We start from the raw sequence: 13544 nt of genomic DNA, 5'->3' as shown, positions 1-13544 counted from the left end.
TCAAACTTGTGAGAGCCGAGCTTCCTTTTATAGGCTTCTTGTGGGGTCAAATAGGGTCTTTAGGCCGACTTGATCTTCTTCTAGGCTGACATGGTGTGGAGGTTAAATAATTGATATTTGACTCAATACTTAACCTATTTACATGATTCAAAAGCCCAAGAAGGGTCTCTTTAAACATATAATAACTCTATAGACTTGCAATAAATCTTAGAAGTCTTCAATGGGGACTTTGACCTAAAACATGGTGACCCAAGCATGAAACCCGTTGGCCACTGGAGTGACACTTGATGATTATATGAAGACTCCATGCCCAAGGATGTAACAAATGACACTTGTACCATCAATTATCATCAGTCAACATAGTTTTTAAACTCTACTTCTATTTCTCATAGTCTTTCTTATACATAGATTCCACACTTTGCAGGGAATTGTCATAAGTGATACTAGTAATAATGAGTTTTGAGTCTGTAACAGGCTTATGATGTTGGGACTCTATCAACAAATGAGTACACTTTGGCATGTTTTTTTAATCTGGTTAATTATCCCTTCGTTTTAGAGGCAGATAATTTTCTAGGTTTGTTCATTCACTTTTTACACCAAAGCGGGGGTGACGGTTGAAGGTTGAGCCCTTAACACATCTTAGTGTCTAGAGTCAATGTATATTACCATACTAGATCACACAAAAGATAATGTGGAATTTGGTTAGATCTAGGTAGTCATTTTTTAATTTTTTAGATTTTTCACACTGCGAAAATTGCAATAAAAATTGTATTTGTAATGTAATAAGTGATGTTTAGAGAAGTTGTATGGGGTATGAGGGGTTAAAAATGTGTTTTGAACCCTCAAAACCCATTTTTCCTAACTTTAGTGGGAAATCTGGGAATTGATTAAGCCATAAATTAAATAAATTGAGAAAAATAAATATCCACACATGCTAAATGTTGTGGAAATGAGGTGGAAAATTATGGAGGAGTTAAAGTGAAGTCCCAAGGTGATGTGGACTCCCAAAATCAAGGAAATGATATGTGCTCAAATAAAATCGAATTTCTGGCATTAAATGAGAAAACTACTTACTTGGAAATTCGAATTTGTGAAGTAATGCACATTTTGGGGGATTTGAGAGAATATTTGGTGGAGATTTTTGTGGGAAATTATCCCCAAATGGGTTGCCACCCATTTACAGTTGTCATTCCATCATAAAACTCGAATTTGGTAGATAAGGGAATAAGAAAATGATATCCACTTGCCAGAAATCGATTTTTACACTTGGCATTGAAGTTCCATTCAACAAATTCGAATTTTTCTTTGGGATTGTCACCTCATGCCACTTGTTTAATCAATCGACATTGGTATTTGCTCCCAACTCTCTATATAATAGAACCATGGGCTCATATATCATTGTCTACCAACTCTTGTGCTTGCGGAAGCATTGCTACCTTGTATACTTTTCAAGAATAAAAAGAAAAAGACTTTGGCGGTCCAGTCATGGGTGTTCTTCTTTTGGAGCATGGTGCATTGTGAGCTATTGATATAATCTTTCTATGCTTTGAATTATTTCATTTTCCATATATTTTTGTAAACTTGCTAGTGCAAAGCTATACAACTTGAGTGGGCCTAATGGTTAAGAGCATGTGTTTCCTCGTAAGAAGTCACAGGTTCAAAACCAGAGGGGGGTAGAGTATGTATGCCTTCATAGGCTTAGTGGTCAAATCACTGGGCGAAGGTGGGTCCCTTGTCCCACAAACAAGGGGGTCTCATGCACCAATTTGGTGTCTGGCTTGGGCGTGGCCTTAAAATTGAATAATAATAATAATAAGTAGCATTTGATTTTAAAGTAGGCTCTAGAGTTTGAATCTTCTAGTTTATTTTCAAAGGAATTTCTAAAAATTTCAATTCATTGTTTGCTTATTTAAATCTATATGGACTAATGTTTGATTTAAGTATTGTGGAGGAATTTTTGTTGGATCAAACGAGAGGGGAAGCCTTTGGGAGACCAACCCATTCTTGGAGCACCATTCAAAGGAACTCTCATTTTTTATTTGGATTCACTTAGTTTATTTTACGAAAAGTGTCTTGTAGAGATTTGTTTGGGCATAGTTTATATACAAGCAATGATTTAAAAATAAATAAATCTTTGAAATAATGTTTCATTGATTCATATTAGCTATTTGAGAACTTTTCTAAATTAAACCAAGTGACGGGGTTCACTCCCATCACTTGATTTGGTTTCTTGTATATTATTTGTATTCTATTTAATTGTTTTCATATTCTCTCTATAATAATTTTTTTCTTGATCTTGCAGCGTGTAGGTAGAGTGTTGGTGACAAGAGTACCAAGGAATGATCACACAAACTCTAACACTTTTCCTTGTAGGACCTCCCTACCCTTTCAAAGTTGATATTTTTGATGAGGTCGTGGATAAAGAGGAGGGATGCTATTTGGTAAGGCTGTGGGCTTTTAAGGAGGATCGACTCCTTGTTTTGTGCTACATTTCATTCACCTTTGAAGGCGAAGCCTTGGGGCACCAAGAGACACTTGAGAAGCCCCACTTTTTGAATTTGAGTTTCATGAAGGAGATCTAGAGCTTGAGAAGCCCCATTAATTGTAAAGACTCCTCCTGAAGATTTACTTGAGTAAATCTTCAAGGTTTCTCATCTTGTAACATCTAATAAATGCTTAGTTTCTTTTTGTGGGAGCTTGGGTTTTCACCTAAGAGATTGTTTTCTCCCTTTTGCAAAAGGAGGAACATGTAGGTGTTTTGATTTTGAGCTTGTTTTATAAGTTTTTCATCTTGCATGCTTTAAAATTAGCACAACATCACCTTCACTAACTAATTTTCTAAATTTCCCTTTTGTTACTTATTTTCATGCTTTGCCATTTCAAGTTTAGCTTTCAAGTACAATTCTAAATCTTACTTTTGAAAGCAATTTATTTTATGCGAGACATCTAATTTTGAGTAGCAAAGTTTAACCATTTGCTTCAGGTTGGCCTCACAATAGGCTCATTTTTTACAGGTTTTATTTAAGTTACTTGCTCATTTTTTACAAGTTTTATTTAAGTTACTTGCTCATTTTGCAAGTACATACATTTCAAGCTTCACTACTTTAGTTGGTTATTGGATTATCATTTGTCAAAGCAATTATTTTGAGTAACTTATAATCTTATATGTTCAAGAAGCTTATGTATCTTGCATTATTTTGAACAACTATCCAAGTTATCTTTTTGAGCACATTTCCATTTTATGGAAGCAAAGCTTTTAGTAATTTTATTTAATTCACGTGCAAGCTAATTTTCTTTTCCAATTGAGTTTACATTTTGCAATTTACTTTGAACATTATTTTCATTATATTGAATGCATTGCAAATTTCTATTTGGAAAAATTATCTGCATACCATATTAGGCATTTTGGTATAGTTGCATCTTCACTAAAATTAACTTCCAAGCATAAGCATGGTTGATAGAAAGTGTAGAGAAAAAGGCTTTGATGAAAATTTTTTCCATCTAGTAAGAAGTAAGGTAAAAGCGTGTGACCTTGCTGTTATGAAGGTGGCTTGTCCCCATGTAGGAACAAAGACACACGTTGGCTTGCAAGATTCAGGGGACGGGTATCGTTAATGACACCTCCGTGCCCTCGTCCCCTCTTTTTTACAATCGCTCCAATTTTTACCCTTTGGTAAGAGCTCAAGATGAAGACTTTTCACTTAGATTAGGCATTTTAGATTGAAAATAACCAAGACTAATTGCATCCAAATCTAGTATAACTGCATGTCATGCTTAATACATCTTATGGTTTTATTTGCAATTGCCCATTTTACTTGTCATTGTTGAATATTTTATGTTGGCAAACATTGTTTCATTTTCCTTTTACAAGTAGAACACTAGTTGCTTTTCCTTTTGCAAGATATCTCTATATGCTTTGATTATATTTTGAAAGCATGTTATATCTTGTATCAATTATCATGCTAACATCTCTGTTTCCATTTTAGGATTGCTTTGTTTTCATTGTTGGAAGCATTCTACTTTTAATTTGAGCAAATGTATCTTTCATTTCTGTTGAGCAATTTATCTTAAGGCATTGGGTTTATGGTTTTATCAAGTTAATGATTTTTATTGCTCATATCATATTTTGCTCATAATTCTTAAAATTAATCCATTTTCACTTGAACACCTCTCCTAGAACCTCACATTTTTAATTTAGTTTTCCATTTAGGGACCACCCCCCATAGCTAATCTAGGAAATCTCTTAAACGGAGAGAGAAGGGATTTAGTGTGACAACCCCTTCTCTTAGTTCCCTGCCACCAACCACACTTTGTGGGGTTGAAGGCTTTTTTCTCACTGACTTGTAGGTAGGTGCAGGCGACAGGAGCAACAAAACCCATGCCTTAATAAGTCTCAATAATAATAATAAAAATTCATTTCATTATTCTTTTGATAAGTACATTACATGATGACTCAAGTACATTATTGCAGATCGAACATTACATTTTCTAATAGGAATGTGGACCCAGGTGGGAGGAATGATGAATGGGGTTATAATGAGTAGAGGGGATTGATATATGTGGATAAAGGAGCGGGACCACGCAACCAAAATTAGGGTATCCATGAGGTACCATCCCTAAAGCCCAAAGGTTAGTAAAAGAGATCCCACAGGACTAGTGTCCAAGGTTTGCGAAAATTCCGAGGTCTGGAATCCTACTGCAGTAACTGATATTATCTCTTCTATTTGTTAAATAAATTAAACAAATTATTTGCAGTTTCTTATGGCAAATATTGAAATAAATACACTGCAACATTCACAAATTTAAATACTGAGGAAAAATAAATGCAAGGAAAATTAAAGAGATGCTAGCACACATATAAGCATATTAACACTATTATTTTTGGACAATCGTCTTCGGAAAAACCCAAAGTGGGAAAATCGATGTAGCAGATGAGGGTTTTATTATTCTTCAGTGGTAATTCATGTATAAGATACTTGACAACAAAAATAGAGAAAGAAACACCAAGAGAAATTTAATACTTCTCACTCTCCATAACGATTATCTGATCCCGAAATGGCCCCTCTGCTCTTACTCTAGTCTCACTACGTCATCCTCTGCGCAGTGATTACGTAGTGCCCCGATGAATTGCGACCTCTCTCACGCTGACCCTTCTAGAAGTTATCCTGCACTCTCAAACTATTGCTGATGCCCTCTCTCTCTCCCTTGCAACTCACCCTCTAGCTCTATTATCTCTTGTTGAACTTCAGCCATTGAGAAAATCGATCTGCGTGGGTAATTGAGTATTTGCACTAGTGTATTCTCCATCTACCCATCAACTTCTTTTTATAATCTTCTGTTGGAACACCAATGACCAAGATTAAAACATAATTGATGGCCTAGATCAATTCCCTGTCGATCTGTGTGAGTTTCTAGATAATTCTCACCATATTTCAATTAACACTGAGTAAGTAGCGATATTCCCTAAGTTTAGACTTAGGAATTATTAAAAAAATTGGTTGGTTGATAATCTAAGTGAGACACATCTGGGTGGAATTTACAGAAATGATTTTTGGGATTTGGAGAACTCATTCATTCTAGTATTTCCACAAAGTTTCGTGGCTAGAACACATCCGATGCTACAAAAACTAACACTCCCTCTTAGCGAGGAAAGTGTTCTAGTGCTGCTGCCCCTTGTAGCAACACCTTGTCTTTGAATCATCTCCTGTCATGCTGCTGATGTTTGGTTGTTGCTGCCCACCAACTATTGGGCAACTTTTATATGTGTTGCATCTTTGCTGCTGCTGACCCTGTTGAATTGCTATCAACTACTGCATCTGCATTGCAACTTCCTCTCAACCGTTGCTGCTAAGAATCTATTGAAACAAATTCTCCACCATACCCATCTATTCTCTTAATTGGATGAACTTAGCTCTCCTTAAAGATTTTGTGAGTATGTCTCCTACCTGATCGCTTGTGGGGACATACTGCAGCTGGACTGCCCCACGTTGAACACAATCTTTGATGATGACATCTGATATCAATGTGTTTCGACCTATCATGAAATACTGGATTCTCAGAGAGTTTTGTGTAACTCTGATTATCACAGTAAACACTGGTTGCTCTCATTTTCTTCCTGAACAAATTCACCAACAATTTCCTAAGCCATATGGCCTCGTACATAGCCGTGCTGGCCGCCATATATTCTACTTATGCTAAGCTCAGTGCTACTGACTTCTTCCTCCTGTTGCACCAAGAGATCATCCTGTTGGGAATCACGATTGCCGTTGGACCAAAACCCGCAGGTGTTAGTCAATGATCGCATCGCCAAAGATAAGGATCCACGAGAGGCGGTTGGTCCATGTCACGGAACACACAGGGAGCATTGGTTTATCCAATGTCCAACAATCTCCCCCCAAACGCATGCCGGGTGTGTATCGAACTTGTGACCTACGCTCTGATACCACTTGTTGGGAATGACGATTGCTGTTGGACCAAAACCCGTAGGTTTTAGTCAACGATCGCATCGCCAGAGATAAGGATCCACGAGAGGCGGTTAGTCCATGTCACGAAACACATAGGGAGTGTTGGTTTATCCAATGTCCAACACATCCCTGATCCAATGCCGAAGCAGTGTCTGAAGGTACTTTTCCTGTCCAATGAACTACCTTCCCAATCTGCATTTGTGAATTCGCTCAACCTGACGTCATCTCGAGTATATTTCAACCTGATCTCGACCGTTCCACGCACATACCTAAGAATGTGCCTCGCTGTTGCACAATGTACCCTCTTTGGTTCCACAATGAACTGGCTAAGGGTATTGACATTGAAGCAAATGTCTGGCCTAATGTTGACCAGATACATGAGTGTGTGAAAATTCCTACACTGAAGGAACTCGTACTGCAACAAATCTGAATCTACTTCACCTACTTGATTTTTAAATTACATTCATCAGGTTATTCTTCTGAATACTGGAGCAGATTTCTTCTGCAGCCTACACTAATTAAATATTTGATCTCATGAAACAGAAAACAGAGCAAAGAACAAGATACATAGGACACTTATTTTTGGACACAATAGTCCCCGGAAAAACCCAATGCGAGAAAACTGGTGCAACAGTTCTGAGGGTTTATTATTATGCAGGAAAAATATCTAAATACAAATCTAGGATGCTCATCTAGCAATCCTTTACAGAGAAAATACTGGTAGAAAATCTGAGTGAGTTTTACCTCATTTCACTCGATAGAATTGTGGTTGATCCAGCAACAAGACTGGCTAACCCCGACTAAGTTTGCGCTGACCCTGCATAGGCCCTACATCAACCTTTCAGGCTCTGCCTCAACCCTTCTGCCCTTTGCGTTAGCTATCCCGATTGTTCTCGACAGTTCCGGCTTCTGCGGGACAGACAACTTTCCCTTTTGCGCTGACCCTTCTGGCTCTGCGTTAAGGTTATGTGGGCCCATACCGCCCCATCGTCAGCTCTCCTGGCTATTATGCTGCCTCCACAGGTTCTCTCCGTCTCTCTGTTAGTATTCTCTGAAAGTCCTCCGGGATTCTCTCTGCCCCTCTGCTGCTGAATGATCATCTAGTTCAAATTTCTCAACTTTTTAGCCCCCATAAATCGAACTCCAGATCAATTCATTCTCTGTGTGTGTGTTTCAAAATGAACCCCACGCCTCCATTTTATACTTTTAATGTTGAGTTTTCAACGATCGAGATTAAGTCTTTAATCAACGGCTAAGATTAAAATGTGACTTGATCCGCCTTCTAGATCATTCTCACCCATATTTTGATTAATACCCATTAATATTTTAATTTCCCTAAGTTAGACTTAGGAACTCCATTAAAAATATTAATTATTTTAATAAAATACAATCCAGGTGGAATTTCACCAAACAGTTTATGGGTTCTTTAGAACTGATGTGCTTTAGCCTCTCCACCCATTTTCAAGACTAGAGCACTTCCAATGCTACAAAAAACTAACAGAGTGACGCAATTAGTTGGTTGTACAAGGTGGGGTTGACTTCCTTGCCCCCTGATGCATCTATCTTCTTCTAGTTGTTTATCATTGGTGTTGCCATGGGTCCGCATTCTTGCATTCTGAATCTCTTTAGAATTTATGTAGCATATCTCCGTTGCCCAGGAAAGATTTCCCCATTCTTTTGCCATATTCCAATCCTAGAAAATAGTGCATCAACCCCATATCATTCATGTCGAATTCTGATGCAAGGTTCCCTTTACAGTCCTTTATGAGCCTCGATGATATTGTAAAAAACATATCATCTACATATAAAACCAGAGTGAGAGGTTCATTCTCCACCATCAAATAGTAGAGATTAGGATCTGCATCACTCTTGATGAATCCCAACTGCTGCAAGTAACTGTCAATTTGACCGTACCACCCCTTGGGTGCCTGCTTAAGCCCATATAGGGCTTTCTTCAATGTGCATACATGAGTGTGTCTCTCATGAGTTTCGAAGCCTTCAGGTTGCTCTCTGTATACCTCTTCTTCTATCTCCTTGTTCAATAATGTTGTCTTGATGTCCATCTGGTGGATTTCCTATCCCATTCATGCTGCTAGGGATATGCCGATTTGATAGAGGTATATCTGACAACTAGGGCGAAGGTCTCCTCATAGTCTATTCCTTCCTTCTGTGCATACACCTTTGACACAAATTTAGCCTTGTACTTCTCCACACTGACATTTGCAACGTACTTGATCTTGTAGATCCATCTGGAACCTTCAACTGATTTGTCTTCTGGACGAGGCACTACCTCTGTCATGATAGAGTTGTATTTTTTCTACCATGGTGTCCACCCACACCTGATGTTGAGCGGCTTCCTGAAAACTGGAAGGTTCTGCAACCTGAGCTACAAAGGCCTGATATCTGTCAGGATGCTTGAATTGTATTTTGTCTTTCTTGGGAGTCTCGACAAACTCCTCTGCGTCTCTCAAGGTCTGACGCACTTCCCTACTGGCTCTACCACTGGTGGTGGGAGGTTCAGTTAATTCCTCCTCTTGTTCATGCTGCTTTGTTTGCTGAGAACTTCCTGGATCTCCTATTCCTGAGGATATGCTAGTATTGATCACTCTGCTTGACCCCTGCGACTGTCCTCCTGCTTGTCCAACTTGTTGTCCCTGCTGCTGGACTAACAGAATCTCTGTTGACTGATCTCCTGCAAGCATCTCTTGAGATTTTCCGAAAGCTCTATCTTCCATGAACTCTGCATCTCTCGAGATTTTCCGAAAGCTCTATCTTCCATGAACTTTGCATCTCGCCTTACGAAAATATTCCTACTACTAGGAATGTAGATCCTGTATGCCTTTGAGGTTTGGCTATATCCTACGAGGAACCCCTTCTCTGCAGTATGATCTAACTTACTTCATTTTTCATCTGGGATGTGACAATAGGCCACACTCCCAAAGATCCTCAAATGACTTATTTCAGGCTTCTTCCCTGTCAAGACTCCTTCTGGCATTTTCTTCCCCAATGCTCTATGAGGAGTTCTGTTTTGAATGTACACCACTGTGTTACATGCCTCAACCCATAGAAATCTAGGCAAATCCTGGTCATATAACATAGCCTTTGCAGCCCCAACTATTGTTTTGTTCTTCCGCAAAGCTACTCCATTTTGTTGAGGGTTGAATGGAGCTGTCCATTCTTTTTTGATGCCCTCCTGCACACAAAAACTTATGAAGTCTTTATCAATGTATTCTCCACCATTATCTGAACGCAACACCTCGATCCTTTTCCCTTTCGTGTTCTCTACGAGTGCCTTGAACTCTCTGAGTCGATCAAAGACCTCATCTTTGGTCTTTAGAAAATAGATCTAGGTTTTCTTGGAATGGTCATTAATGAATGTGACAAAATATTCACTTCCACTAATAGCTTTGGTGGACATAGGGCCACAAATATCTGAGTGTATCAATCCCAACACGCCTTTTGCTTTGTTATCACTTCTGGGTAATGCTGCCTTAGCATACTTCTCAAGTACACAGTCTACAAAAGTCGTCGTACTCAGTACAAAGAACTGGAACACATGTCACAATTTGTCTGAGCATACTAAGTGCTCCATGGTGTAAATGTCCCATCCTCTCGTGCCATAGTTCGTTCAACCCCTTCCCGCTACTATTGTCCTTGCCTATTAGTGCCATTGGAGAATCAATCTGCAACCTATGTAACCTGTTTCTTCTTGCTCCAATCTGTCTCACCTTCTTCTAGTTAGAGTGTTTGACATACACTTTCTTTCCTACAAAGTGTACATCGTACCCCTTGTCCTGCAATTGGGACACTGAAATTAGGTTCATACCCAATCCTGGCACATGCAGTACATTAGTAGCATTGATGCTAGACCTGTTTTGGTTTAAAACTCTATGGTGCCTCTCCCTACGAGAGTACATTAGTTCTGTTCCCATAGTTATCTAGAAGTCCACATGTTCCCCCTGATAGCTAGAGAAATATTCTCTAACTCCTGTCATATGATATGAAGTTCCATTATTAATATACCAGATGCCAGATGATGCTGAACCTGATAAGGACGCAAATTCATATTCCAATTTGGAAGACAATTCTGAGGCTTCCTGGTTGCTGATTCTATCCATGACTCTTCTATGCTATTTCTCCTTTCCTTTTCAACGCTGATTTTGCTGTTGCAAAATGTTGTGGCCTAGCTGGAAATCTGCTTTGCAAGAAAATTGATGCTACTCCCTTTGTCTCTGTCAATATTCGATCTCGAAAGTTTAGTTTCTCTGTTGTCTCCCTCAGAGAAATAAACTTCCTCAAAAACTGACCCTCTTGGCCCAAGGGACTGCACTGCCTTAGAGGGTTTCGAACGCTGCCTCTATAGAGATTTGAACAACCGCTTTCCTTTTGCGTTGAGCTCTCCAGCTTACGATAGGTGCTCTAATATCATGGGAAAATTTCGAAGTCTGGAATCCTCCAACAATAACTGATATTATCTCTTCTATTTGTTAAATAATTAAACGAATTATTTGCAATTTTTTAAGGTAAATATCGAAAGAAATACACTATAGCCTTCACAAATTAAATGCCGAGGAAAAATAAATGCAAGGAAAAATAAATGCAAGGAAAATAAAGAGATGCTAGCACACATATAAGCATATTAACACAATTATTTTTGGACAATCGTCCCTGGAAAAACCAATGTGGGAAATTCGGCATAGTAGATGAGGGTTTTGTTATTCTTCGACAGTAATTCATGTATAAGATATCGGACAACAAAAATAGAGAAAGAAACACTAAGAGAAATTTAATACTTCTCACTCTCCACAACAATTCTCTGACCCCGAAACAACCCCTCTGTCCTTACGCTAGTTTCATTGCGTCATCTTCTGCGCAGTGACTGTTGAAGAATATAGGGCAATTAGGTGTAGTGTGATTCTTCTTTACTTGATAACAATTTGTGAAGTCTTTTTACTTCTCTTGTAGTTTAATCTTCTTCTTCTTATTAATGCATGTGTGTACTTCATCAATCTGCTACCAAAAACATAAAATCACGAACACAAAATGTTGGCTCTCTGCCAGGGCCAAAACCTCTCTTCTACTGAGAGGAAAACCCTTCGATAAATTTCTCTTATTGAAACTTCTTATTGATCAATGGAAAACCCTAGACCCTTGACTAGAATATCCTCCAAGCACAAGTCAAGTCCTTCCTCCTTTCTGCACTTTGTTCCCCAACACTTTCTTCCTCCGACACTTTGTCCTCCTCCTCCTTTCAACTGTTAGTAAACCTTGTTGCACTTGCTTTAGAAGAAATACCTCTGATGAGACCCTTTCCTTATGATGTTCCCTTTCTTCTCTTCACCAACCAATGAACTTGTATGACTGTAATGGGAGGGATGTTATGCTAGTAGAGACAACCTCCTCCTCTCCGCACGGGTGGCTATAATAGGCTTTAGAACAACCCTATTGCCTTCGCTCTTCTTCCTTCTTCGCTTGGGTGGGAGGCCCTTTAGGCCTATGTTCTAGCCCAAACAAATGAGAGATGTGATGCTGTTATGCTATTGCTTTTATGACCGCAGGCAACCTTCCCTTTTCTCGCACGTGTGACTGCAGCTGCCCTAGAAATGGTCCTCTTGACTTTGGTCTAGGCTTCACCTTCTTCGCTGCATTTGGAGACTTCTCCTTTGTCCTTTGTTACCCTTTACTTGCCTCTTTACTTCGTAGATTTCAGAGATGTAAGTGAGTGTGTTTTGGTGGAGTGGATAACTTCTATATATAAAGGACTGTCCCTCCTTTTACGCTGACTAGAAGGCCGACTTATGGACAGTTTGCAGGTCGGCTTGTTGAGCTTGCTTCAGATGGATTCTTTGGTGGTGTAACATGCTTGAAGGAGCTTCCTTGATGGTGCCTTTGCATAGGAGGGGACTTGACTTTGCTTGGAGGTATTCTCTTGACCCTAATACATGGTGTAAGATGCCCTTAAGGCTTTCAATATTTCATTTTGACTATTTGGCTCACGTATAGCATTTAACATGTGCTAGACCTATTTGAATGAGTTTGACTTATTTGAATGAGCAAGAAACTCATTGACATATATTACAAAAATAATATTTCTTTTCAAGTACAAATATCAAAAATACATTTATGAAGACCGAACCTAGTTACATTTCCTTCAACAGTGACTACGCAGTGCCCTGATGAACTGCATCCTTTCTCATGTTGACCCTTCTAGAAGTTACCCTGCACTCTTAGACTACTGTTGATGCCCTCTCTCTCTCCCCCGCAACTCACTCTCTGGCTCTATTTTCTCATGCTAAACTTCAGCCACTGAGAAAATCGATCTGCTTGGGCAGTTGAGTATTTGCACTAGTGTATTCTCCATCTTACCCATCATCTTCTTCTTATAATCTTCTATTGGAGCACCAACGACCAAGATTAAAACATAATCAATGGCCCAAATTAATTCCATGTTGATTCATGTGAGTTTCTAGATGATTCTCACCACATCTCAATTAATACTGATTATTCCCTAAGTTCAGACTTAGGAAATAATTAAAAAATTGGTTGGTTAATAATCTAAGTGAGACACATCTGGGTGGTTTCTAGAAACAATTTTTGGGTTTTGGAGAACTGATTCATTCTAGCCTCTCCACAAAGTTTCGTGGCTACAACACATCTGATGCTACAAGAACTAACAAGGTTAACATCCAAAAGAGGTCTAGGAGACAAGAGCACAAACCTAGCCCATTCTTTCCTCTGAATTCCGCATTAATCTGTGCCCAAAAGTATCCATGATAAGGAAACTAAAATACTCAATTACCAAGTGTCAAGCATACCTTTATGTTCAGGAGGCCCACCTTTAGACATACGATTATGATAGATGGGTGAGGGACCACATGGCTGGCTTAGGTGGTGGAGAAATGGCACAATGATCTAGTTGGTGGCTGCTGGCTACTAGCTGAGGACCATCTTGGAGAAATTTTTTCTCCTAGTGATATCACCCACAAAATGGTGGGTAACAATCCTGACTTTGGCTTTTTCCACACTGGATGAAATGCTCCATTGTCCACAAACCAAGACAACACGCATTACACCATCACA

General features: G+C 39.1%; 1 pseudogene across 1 annotated transcript in view; it reads left to right on the top strand.

Annotated features, from left to right (window-relative positions):
- The window catches only part of LOC149218441 (uncharacterized), a 179023-nt pseudogene that overhangs the window by 95543 nt on the left and 69936 nt on the right, over positions 1-13544 (top strand). The gene's annotated exons all lie outside the window — the stretch shown is intronic.

The sequence above is a fragment of the Pinus tabuliformis genome, chromosome Q, assembly GCF_031772625.1.
Source record: "Pinus tabuliformis cultivar Carrire ecotype Pingquan chromosome Q, CPIR1, whole genome shotgun sequence".
NCBI lineage: Eukaryota > Viridiplantae > Streptophyta > Pinopsida > Pinales > Pinaceae > Pinus > Pinus tabuliformis.
Note: the sequence above shows the minus strand (reverse complement) of the source record. Positions and strands in the feature narration are given on the sequence as shown.